Source organism: Hipposideros armiger, unplaced genomic scaffold (assembly GCF_001890085.2).
Source record: "Hipposideros armiger isolate ML-2016 unplaced genomic scaffold, ASM189008v1 scaffold_1069, whole genome shotgun sequence".
In the NCBI taxonomy this organism is placed as follows: domain Eukaryota; kingdom Metazoa; phylum Chordata; class Mammalia; order Chiroptera; family Hipposideridae; genus Hipposideros; species Hipposideros armiger.
In genome coordinates, this window is record NW_017732419.1 from 469,053 (window position 1) to 480,091 (window position 11,039).

The following is an 11,039-nucleotide window of genomic DNA, read 5'->3' on the forward strand; positions in this document are numbered from 1 at the left end:
GTAGGCAGACTTAGCTGTCTGTTGAGTTCTTTTTAGAGACCTCAGTGCTGTAGTTGAGGTGGCCTTGACTCCATAGAATGAAAGTTAAGGAATAGCTAATGGAATTGAAGGATAAAAGGTGATGCTCCCAAACAATATGTGTTATCTAACTTCATGCTATAAGTGCTTTGGTGCAACCATGCTTCTGCTGGCCTGTGCTCAGAAGCGCCTGAGTGACGACAGGTGGATCGTTGTCTCCTTCACTCTAGGGTTGCTTCTCCATCCCACCTCTTTGGCAAAGACTGCCCTGGAGGTGCTTTCTGCAGTATTGGTATGCTTCTGTTTTCAGGTTTCTCATGAATGGGGATGACAGAGAATCATAGCTTCTATTTCTATAGTACTTTATGTATATTTCATGAATATTTTTAAAAATTCTAACTCACCTGCAAATTGAAGAATGGTGTTGTTGGTTGTGAAACAAATTGACTGTATTATTTATTTTCCGGCACTGACACCTCAACCTTGCTTACTTCAATCAAATTGCAGTAATATGATAAATGCTAAATAAGAAAAATAATGGCACTGAGAGCATCAGGGAGAAAGTTCTCTTGGAAAGCTGTTTTCTGAAAGTTGAAAGAGATTTTTTAAATGGTTGTGTTTCAGTCAATGACATAGTAAGACAGATTTAGAGAGCAAAGATGTAATCTTTAAAATAGATCATTAAGGTCATTCTAAAGGAAATGGGTTTCTGATTGTAAAAATAAGTACATTTAAAAAATTCATTTCTCAAGAGGAACTCTAAGTAATTACCATGTAATCGGGACTGTAATGCTTAAGACAAACTGCCTGGGTTCAAATCTTGCCATTTAACTAGCTGTGTGACCTTGAGCAAGTTACTCAATTTCTTTTTCATGTTTTCCCTATCTAAAAGTGAATAGGGCCAGCCGAGTGGCGCGTTGGTTAAGAGCTGGCTTGGGACGCCAGAGGGCCCCGGTTTGGATCCCACATATGAGGGCCGGTGACACTGCCCTCTACAGCTAAGATGCTGAACAACAGCTCAACCTGGAGCTGGGCTGCCGTGAGTCACTGGCGACGGCGTAGGCTGCAGCTCCTGCTGCAGTGGGTTGCCATGGGCTACCACGTGTAGCCAGCAGCCAGTGTAAGCGGCCAGCAGCTGCCGTGAGCGGCCATCCAGAAGCTGGTGACTGATCTGCCTCGCCCGGGAAGAGCGCAATGATGGTGCCAACTTGGGCCAGTGAAGCAACGTCCTCCACAACTAGACTGCAGAACAAAAGGACAGCAACTTGTCTGTTCCTCTTCCCTCAATTCCGCAGCGCTGTTGCCATCCCCCAATTCCCCAATTAAACAATAAATAAATAAATAAAAGTGAGAATAATGATAGGTCCTACTGTATAAGGTTGTTACTGGAACTAAATGAGGTAATATGTGTAGATAGTTCTGAGCAGAACCTGATATGTGATACCTGCTATGTAAGTGCTTGTTAAATAAAAACAATAAAAATTTATTTGTCTTGCTATCACTTCTCACTAAAACAATCATCACAAGCAAAAACAAGTACATAAAATAGTTCTATGACAATATATTGAAGTATTCATTTCTGTTTCTTCTTTCTCTAGTTGTCCTTCCCTCCCCTTTCAAGCCGGTGGCCATGCTGTCTTGTGCTGTGGCTTGAGGGCTTCTTGTACAGTGGGAAGCCCATGGGAAAGGAAGGAACCTGCAGCCAATGGCTCTTCTAGTCTTTAAGGAAAGCGTAAGACTACTGAAGTGACGGACGATGCTGAGTGTCCCAGCATAGGTGGCAGTGGGTGAGGCTCGCGGGTACAAGAGCAGAAAGAGGAGAGTTCCCAGAGGAGGTCCTGGGAGATGGGGCCTGCACAGGGCCCCAAGTGGTAGCACCCTCTCAGGGGCTGGTAAGGAAAGCATTGTTCATCGTCCTATGCCTAATGGCCCAGAAGCAAGGAGCTCCAGACTCCTGGGGTCCCCTGGGGTCTTGGACTAGGAAGATGTCGGCTTTGACCATGAGAATTCGATGGTTACAGCAGCGCTGACCAATAGAAATATAATGTGAGCCACATACGTACTTAATTCCAAATTTTCTAGCTACTAGAATCTAGTAGCTACATTAAAAACCATACAAGGACACAAGCGAAATTAATTTTAATAATATATTTTATATCTAAAATATTACCAATTCAACATATAAACAATATAAAATATTACTGAGATAATTTACTTTTTTGGACTAAGTCTAAGTATGGTATGTAGTTTATACTTACAGCATATCTCAATTCGGACTGGCCCCATTTCCAAGTGCTCAGTAGCCACATGTGCCCAGTGGCTACCCCATCCGACAGCCCAAGGTTAGAGACTCTTTCTTCTCTTGCTTTCTTGGTTCCACCTAAACATCCTGGATTCTAGCATAACTCTGACAAAGAAAGGACACCCCAAATTGTTTACAAAACAAATATTTATGGACTGTCTACCATGTGCCAGGTCCATGGTTCCCAAAATGTGTGTGAAGCGCCCTAGTGTGTAGTGGCGAACCCTCAGAAGCTCTGAAGGGTGCTGTACTTTTTCGAGGGAGGTATGTGTTGGACACCACAACCCTTATATGGCAAGGAAGGCCACAGTTTCAACACTAGATCGTGCTACATTCCTCTTTAGATGCCGTCCATCTTTGTGAAGCTGAGTTTTCAGCAACTGCTGTGATAAAAATGCAGGGAATGTAAGAAAATCAATGTGGAACAGAAAGCGAGGGGAGCAATGTTCAATCTAATTCCAAGGTTGGAGGAACTGGCACAGGGGCCAGCAGGGCACATGTCCTATTGGTAAGTAACCATGGTAGGAATGAAATAAAATGGGAGAGGAGGGGCGTGCGCGGGGCAAAGGGAACCAAAGCCTGAGCTGCGGGTGCTTTTTCTGCCCGCGGTGTCTCAGGTTCATTCTTAAGGAACTGAGAACTTAATCTTCCAAAATGTCAAAAAGGCCATCTTAAGTCCCACCTCCCCCGCTCCCAGCTCCTGCAACACAAATGTCCAGCACTCCATGGTTTGTGGGATACAATTATACAGTCATCTCGCCTACAACAACTACAGGCTGGGAGGGAACCCGGGCACTAACAGCTAGATATTACGATTCCAACACCCCCAAAGCCATCAGATAAGCCGCTGATGCTTTACATGAGGTACAGCAGAAAGGTTTGGGACCAAGTAAAGGCTTCCAGCTCTCACCTAAAGTTGTGGGAGATTGGCAAGATTATTGGTGACATTTGGTGAGGTCTCACTGATGAAGAAAAACAAGAATATTTAAATGAATACAAAGCAGAAAAGATAGAGTACAATGAATCTATGAAGGCCTACCATAATTCCCCTGCATACCTTGCTTAATTCCCCTGCATACAAATGCAAAAAGTCATGCAGAAGCTGCTTTAGAGGAAGAAAGTCGACAGAGACAATCTCACATGATGGAGAACCTTACATGAGCATTAAACCTGCTGAAGACCCAGATGATCATGATGATGGCTTTTCAGTGAATCATACAGCCACCGCCCGTTTCCAGAGAAACCACCATCTCATCAGTGAAATCCTTAGTGAGAGTGTGGTGCCGGACGTTTGCTTCGCCCAGTTGTCACAATAGCTAGAATGCAGGTCCTCAAATGTCAGGTCCAGTCCTTAATGGTTCATCAGAGAAAACTAGAAGCTGAACCTCTTCAAATAGAGGCATGACACCAGGAAAAGAAGAGGAAATGCCTGGAAAGCACAGATTCATTTAAAAATGAACTTAAAAGGTTGTGTGGTTTGAAAGTAGAAGCGGATATGGAAAAAAATTGCAGCTGAAATTGCACAGACAGAGGAACCAGCTTGCAAAAGGCATGAGAAAACGGAAAAAGAGGGAACAAAACAAGCTGAACGCAATCAGAGCAGTATTGTTCCTGAGGAAGAGCAAGCCGCTGGTAAGACCCAAGAAAAGAAAGAAGGGCATTTTGGTGGAGACAGAGGAGACAGAGAAGAAACAACAGAAAGCCAGCAGAATGGTGCAGAAGGCGCGTCTACTCCTGAGGACAAGGAGAGCGGGCAGGAGGGATTGGACAGTATAACAGAGGAAGGGCCCAGAGATAGTAACACTGGCTCAGACAGCAACAGTGCAACAGTGAATGAGCCACCAACAGGTCCCATACCAGAAGATGAGGAAAAAGAATAAATGTGGCCTTGTTTTATGTGTTCTAAATACTTTTTTTAATGAAAAACTGTTTTTGAGGTTTGTTTGTTTTTTAAAAGAATGAAATAAAATGTTATTTTCCTTTCAGTTTGTGTGCTTTATGTTTTTCAAATAGCTACTAAGTTGTTAGGACACAAATACTTATAGTTTGGACTTAATTACTATTAGGTATCTCTTTTGCTCTAGGGGCTCCATGAAAAATCTGCTGAAACACCAGGCGCACAGAGAATGTCTGGGAAGCACCCCACAAGGCACTCACCTGGGCCCTCTGGATGGTGGGCAAACAAAACAAAGATCCTGCTTTGTGGAGCTTACATGGTGGGTGCACTGGGGAGACAGATAGTAAGCAACCCGGTGACAAGCAAAGCTTGAGTTGAGATTTCCTCTGAACCCACAGGATAGGGTTTGGGAATCAGAATTAGGTTGATTTAAATGGAATAAAAAGGGTTATTATTTCTTACATACCAGACATTGTAGATGTTGATCTATTATATATACACCTGTTCTGGGCTGTGTGCAATTAATTTAATGGGTGATTTATTTTAAGAGTGTTCATGGAAGTGAGGAAAATAAATATCTTCATGGGAACACTGGAAAGCCACGCCCCCAGTCCTCAGGGTTAGAACAGGACTACTGGTATTCCTGCTCCCCGTGGAGACTGATCATTGGTCAGGAATGGGAAGGTCAATCTGGACACTACTCAGCTTTCTTGACTAGGTCCTCTCCTCGCTCATATGCACCAGGAGTGAGCTGGTGTCTATCTATAGCCAAATCTGTTTCTGTGTGTCTTTTGCATTCTGTTCCCAATACCAACAGCTCTCCCTCATATCTGCCTCCTAGCTTCTGGGTTTTTTTGTTTGTTCATTTTTTTACAGCTTCTGCTTTCTTTCTTTGTGTGTTTCTTCACTTCTGCCTCTACTATAGCCTGCTAACTCTTTCCACATATCTCCAGGTTACATTTCAGAGAGAAAGAATCTAATTGGTCCGTTTAGTAACTTGTCCCTGCCTGGCAAAGCTCTTATTGATGTTCAGCTCATAATCCATTAGTCAACAAAGGGATTGTCGGAACTCGTGTCTCCCTTGGCCTGGTCATCTGTGGCCACAGTTGTGAGCAGCTTATGAGGAACCATCTAAGGATTCTTTCTCAATAGAGCTGTGGATAGAACATTGCAGATATTCAATGTGCGGGACTTATACTCTCAGAACAGACAGTAAGATTTCACTCTCTTCTGGTTTTATTTAGAAAAAAGACTTACTCAAATCATTCACCAAAATTGAAAACATCATTTACAAATGATCCAAAAAAGAAATACTTGGGTGTAAACCTAATAAAACATATAGGACTTATATGCTGAAACTACATATTGCTGATGAAAGAAATAAAAAAAAAAAGATCTAAATAAATGGAGACATGTCATGTTCATGGATTGGAAGACTAAACATAGTCAAGATGTCATTTCTCCCCAAATTGATCTACAGGTCAAATGCAACTCCCATGAAAATGCCAGCAAGTTGTTTTGTAAATATATACAAAAGTATTCTAAAATTTATATGGAAAAGCAAAAGGAACTACAATAGTTAAAACGATTTTGAAAAAGAAAAACCGAATAGAAGGATTCAGTCTACCTAATTTCAAGACTTATTATATAACTACAGTAATCAATAATCAAGATTGTGTGGAGGAAAGAGAGGGACATTCAGCTTGTGAGGGTGAGTATCTGTATTCAGTGACAAAAGAGTGATTTAAAATGGGCGACCTTGAGAAGTGCGAGAAGATTTTTGTTCAGAAGTGTGTCCAGTGCCATACTGTGGAAAATGGAGGCAAGCACAAGACTGGGCTAAATCTCCAGGGTCCTTTTGGGCAAAAGACAGGTCAGGCCCCTGGACTTTTTTACACGTATGCCAACAAGAACAAAGGTATCACCTGGGGAGAGAAATCATTAATGGAGTATTTGGAAAGTCCCAAGAAGTACATCCCTGGGGGAAAAAAAATCTTTCTGGCATTAAGAAGACTGCAGAAAGGGCAGACTTGATAGCGTATCTTAAAAAGACTAAGTAGTAATAGAAAGCCAATGCCTTATTTATTTATTTGTTTGTTTGTTTGTTTATTTATTTATTTATTTTTAAAGATTTTATTGGGGAATTGGGAGAGGGGGAACAGCGTTGGGGAGTTGGGGAAGGGGAACAGACAAGTTGCTGTCCTTTTTGATTTTCAGTCTAGTTTTGTTCTTCACTGGCCCACGTTGGTATTATGATCATTGCGCTCTTCCAGGCTGAGGCAGTCAATCGCTGGCCATTGGACTGCCGCTCAAGGTGGCCACTCAAGGAGGCTGCCGGCCACTCAGGGTAGCTCACGGCAGCCCACTGCAGCCCCATTGCAGCCTACCCTGTCGCCGGCAACTCACGGCAGCCCAGCTCCATCCAAGTTGAGCTGTTGTTCACCATCTTAGCTGTAGAGGGCGCAGTGTCACTGGCCCATGTGGGAACTGACCTGGTGGTCCTGCTTCTCACAGCTCCCGCTCCCAAGCCAACTCTTAACCAACTGAGCTACTCGGCTGGCCCAGACTTCTTTTTTATATGTATTATATTTAAATTGATCTCATACACCAGAATTCAGATCATGAATGCCTGATAGAACATTTCTTTTGGACAGTCCCAATTTAAATACGATTGGCTTGTGATTAAATGAATATGATCAGCTTTTTAAACTTTGATGATAATTTCGGTTCAGCAAGTGTTATCACTGTTTTTCCTTCTAGAGATATGATTGGACGTAATTAGTCATGTTCAACTTTTCACAGAGATGGTGAATGTAATCTCAAAACTTGTAAAAGATTGCTTTTATATTTAGACTTATGTAACTGGTTATATTAATATGTTTAAATACTGAGGAAATCCCTTCACTGTCTCATAGAACAGAAAGACTTGCTTGTATTTCAAGTTGTGATTAGCTTGTTAAAAGGAAAGGGCTGAAGATAATAAGGTGGCAGGGTCACTTTATCTTTTTGGTCCTAACTATGCCAATTTAATTACAATCCCCAGTATCTAAACTGTTGTTTTTTACTTAAAGAAAGGTATTTTAGTGTGGTTTATATATAATATCAAATAAGTAGTAATTAACTTCTCACATTTTATAGATGATCTATAAAATATAGGTCAGATGCTTTTAAAATTCAGCGTGACAAGATATAGTAGCAAACTTTGCTTGTGAATCCTTTACCATGTCAGACTAAGTTATAATTCAGAATTGTCTTTTAAATAGTAGAATAAAAAATACAACTGTAGAACTACTGTATACATATGATTGGCAATGGTGCTTTTGCCAACTCACTAGAAGGATTAAAATAAAAGAGAACAGACCACAACACAAAATTGTAAATTATGTGATCATAAGGATTAAGGTCATTAAAAACAAAATCACAGATTAAAAAAAAAAAGAAAAAGATTGTGTGGATTGTCAGACACAGAGATTAATGAAACAGAACAGAGAACCCAGAAATAGACCCACACAAATAGAGCCATCTGATTTTTTAAAGTAATTTTTTTTTTAAGATTTTATTGGGGAATTGGGGGATGGAAACAGACAAGTTGCTATCCTTTTGTTCTTCAGTCTAGTTGTGGGGGACTTCGCTTCACTGGCCCAAGTTGGCACCATCATTGCGCTCTTCCCGGGCGAGGCAGATCAGTCGCTAGCTTCTGGACGGCCGCTCACTGCGGCTGCTGACCGCTCACGCTGGCTGCTGGCTACACACGGTAGCCCATGGCAACCCACTGCCACAGGGGCTGCAGCCTACGCCATTGCCAGCAACTCATGGCAGCCCAGCTCCAGGTTGAGCTGTTGTTCAGCATCTTAGTTTTGGAGGGCAGTGTCACTGGCCCTCATAGGTGGGATCCGAACCGGGGCCCTCTGGCATCCCAAGCCAGTTCTTAACCAACGCGCCACTTGGCCGGCCCATTTAAAGTAATTTTTTTTCAATTACAATTGACATACAATATTTTATTAGTTTCAGGTGTACAACACAGTGATTAAACATTTATATAACCTATGAAGTGATCGATCACCCTAATAAGTCTAGTACCCATCTGACAGCATACATAGTTATTACAATATTATTGACTATGTTACTAATATTCCCAAGACTATTTTGTAACTACCAATTAGTACTTTTAATCCCTTCACCTTTTTCACTCATCCCCCTAACCCCCTTCCCATCTGGCAACCATCAAAATATTCTCTATATCTATGAGTTTGTTTTTGTCTTGTTTGTTTATTTTGTTCTTTAGATTTAATGTATAAGTGAATCATATGGCATTTGTCTTTCTCTGACTTACCCTACTCAGCACAATACCCTTCAGGTCCATCCATGTTGTTAAAGATGGCAAGATTTCATTCTTTGTATGGCTGAGTAATATTCCAATGTATATATGTACCACCTCTTCTTTATCCATTTATCCATTGATATACACCCAGGTTGCCTCCATATCTTGGCCATTGAAGTAAGGCTGCACTGAACATATAGATGCACATATCCCTTTGAAGTACTGTTTTGGGTTTTCTGGATAAATACCCAGAAGCAGGATTAGTATATCCTTCTTTGTCTCTTGTTATAGCCTTTGTTTTAAAGTCTATTTTGTCTGGTGTTAAGTATTGCTACACCAGCTTTTTTTTTTTTTCATGAAATATCTTTTTCCCATCCCTTTACTTTCAGTCTGTGTGTGTGTCCTTCCATCTGAAGTGAGTCTCTTGTAGGCAGCATATGTAAGGGTCTTGTTTTCTTATCCATTCAGCCACCCTTTCTTTTAATTGGAGCATTGGATTCATTTACAATGAAAGTAATTATTGATAGATATGTAGTTATTGCCATTTTATTATTCTTATTTTTTTAAAGATTTTATTGGGGAATTGGGGGAAGGGGAACAGACAAGTTGCTGTCCTTTTTTGTTCTTCAGTCTAGTTGTGGAGGAAGTTGCTTCACTGGCCCAAGTTGGCACCATCATTGTGCTCTTCCTGGGCGAGGCAGATCAGTCTCTGGCTTCTGGACAGCCACTCACGCTGGCTGCTGGCCACGCATGGTAGCCCATGGCAACTCACCTGCGGTGGCCGGCAACTCACAGCAGCCCAGCTCCAGGTTGAGCTGTTGTTCAGCATCTTAGCTGTAGAGGGCAGTGTCACTGGCCCTCATATGTGGGATCNAGCATCTTAGCTGTAGAGGGCAGTGTCACTGGCCCTCATATGTGGGATCCGAACCGGGGCCCTCTGGCATCCCAAGCCAGCTCTTAACCAATGAGACACTCGGCCAGCTCCTATTCATATTTTTTTTATCTTTTCTTCTCTTCCTCCTCCTCCCCTTCCCCCTCCCCCTCCTCCTCCTCCTCCTCCTTCTTCTTTCTTGCAATCCCGTTAACATTTCTTGTAATACTGGTTTTGTGGTTATGAACTCCCTTAGCATTTCCTTGTCTGGGAAACTCTTTATCTATCCTTCAATTTTAAATGATAGCTTTGCTGGGTAGAGTAGTGTTAATTGCAGGTTCTTGCTTTTCATCACTTTGAATATTTCATGCCAATCCTTCCGCCTTGCAAAGTTTCTGTTGAGAAATCAGTTGACAGTCTTATGGGAGGTCCCTTGTAGGTAACTAATTGCTCGTCCCTTAATGCTTTTCAGGTTATCTCTTTGTTTTTATCCTTTGACATTTTAATTATGAAGTCTTGGTGTTGGCCTGTTTAGGTTCATCTTGTTTGGGACTCTATGCTTCCTGGGCTTGTATGTCTATTTTCTTCACCAAGTTAGGGGAGTTTTCTGTCATTATTTTTTCAAATAGGTTTTCAATTTCTTGTTCTCTCTCTTCCCTTTCTGGTACACCTCTGATGCAAATGATGGTATGCTTGATGTTGTCCCAGAGACCCCTTAAACTATCCTCATTTTTTTGGATTCTTTTTTCTGTTTGCTAGTCTTATTGTGTGTTTTATGCTACTTTATCTTCCAAATCAGTGATTTGATCCCTTACTTCATCTAATATACTATTGATTCCTTTTAATGTATTCTTAATTTCTGACTGGTTCTTTTTTATGTTTTCTATCTCCATTTTTGTGTTTCCTATCTCTTTGTTGAAGTTCCCACTGAGGTCTTTGAGCAACCTTATAACTAGCATTTTGAACTCTGAATCTGATAGACTGCTTGTCTCTTGTGTCCATTTTGTTTAGTTCTTTTTCTGTTTAGTGCTTTGTTCTGATATTTCATTTGGGACATGTTTCTTTGTCTTCTAATTTTGGCTGTCTTCCTGTGTTTGTTTCTATGTATTAGATTGAGCTGCTGTGTCTCTTGGTCTTGGTAGAATGGACTTATGTAGTAAGTATTCTGTGGTGCCCACTGGCACAGTCTTCCTGGTCATCTGAGCCAAGTGCTCCAGGTGTGTCCCTGGTGTGGGTTGTATGTGCTCTCTTGTTGTAGTTGAGCCTTGGCTGTTTGCATGTCAAAAGAAGTGACTGAGCCTCATGCTGATTGGTTGTGAGAACTGCCCATTACTACAATAGAGGAGCTGTTGTGCGGACATGACCCTACAGGGCAGGATTTGCTTTAGCAGGGTCCTGCTGTCTGCCCCTTTGTGTGTGTCATCTGTGGAGGTGGCCTGGTGGTGCTCTGGTGTGGTGAGCTGGCCACTGGGTTTGCCAGCCCCAGGCTTCCTGGGCAGGGCTCCACTGCAGGCCAAGTTCAGTGTCTGCCTATGCCCTGCCTGGGGGTAATCTTGCATGAGCCATAAAGTGATCCACAGATGTCTTCCACCTGTGCTGGGCTTGGAGTTGCTGGGAAGAGGCTAAGATG

The 11,039-nt window shown here is 42.0% G+C and overlaps 2 pseudogenes; both read left to right on the forward strand.

Moving 5' to 3' along the window:
• Positions 1-2,974: 2,974 nt before the first annotated feature.
• Positions 2,975-4,200, forward strand: LOC109376213 (SWI/SNF-related matrix-associated actin-dependent regulator of chromatin subfamily E member 1 pseudogene; annotated as a pseudogene).
• Positions 4,201-5,966: 1,766 nt separating this feature from the next.
• On the forward strand, positions 5,967-6,277 carry LOC109376212 (cytochrome c pseudogene; annotated as a pseudogene).
• The last annotated feature ends 4,762 nt before the right edge of the window (positions 6,278-11,039 follow it).